This window comes from Oxyura jamaicensis, unplaced genomic scaffold, assembly GCF_011077185.1.
Source record: "Oxyura jamaicensis isolate SHBP4307 breed ruddy duck unplaced genomic scaffold, BPBGC_Ojam_1.0 oxyUn_random_OJ69954, whole genome shotgun sequence".
Classification (NCBI taxonomy): domain Eukaryota; kingdom Metazoa; phylum Chordata; class Aves; order Anseriformes; family Anatidae; genus Oxyura; species Oxyura jamaicensis.
Window position 1 is genome coordinate 2948 of NW_023309677.1, and position 246 is coordinate 3193.

The window sequence follows — 246 nt, forward strand, 5'->3', positions numbered from 1 at the left end:
GACCCCAAAGCCAGGAGCACCCCAAACCCATGGGACCTCCAGGACAAGTGATCTCAACCCCAGGAGCACCCCAAACCCAAATGTCCCCAAACCAGGAGCACCCCAACCCATGAGAACTCCAACCCTAAGAGAACCCCAACCCCAGGAGCACCCCAAAAGCAAGAGGACCCAAACCCCAGGAGCACCCCAAATCCAAACAAACCCAACCCCAGGAACACCCCAAAGTCAAGAGGACCCCAACCCCAG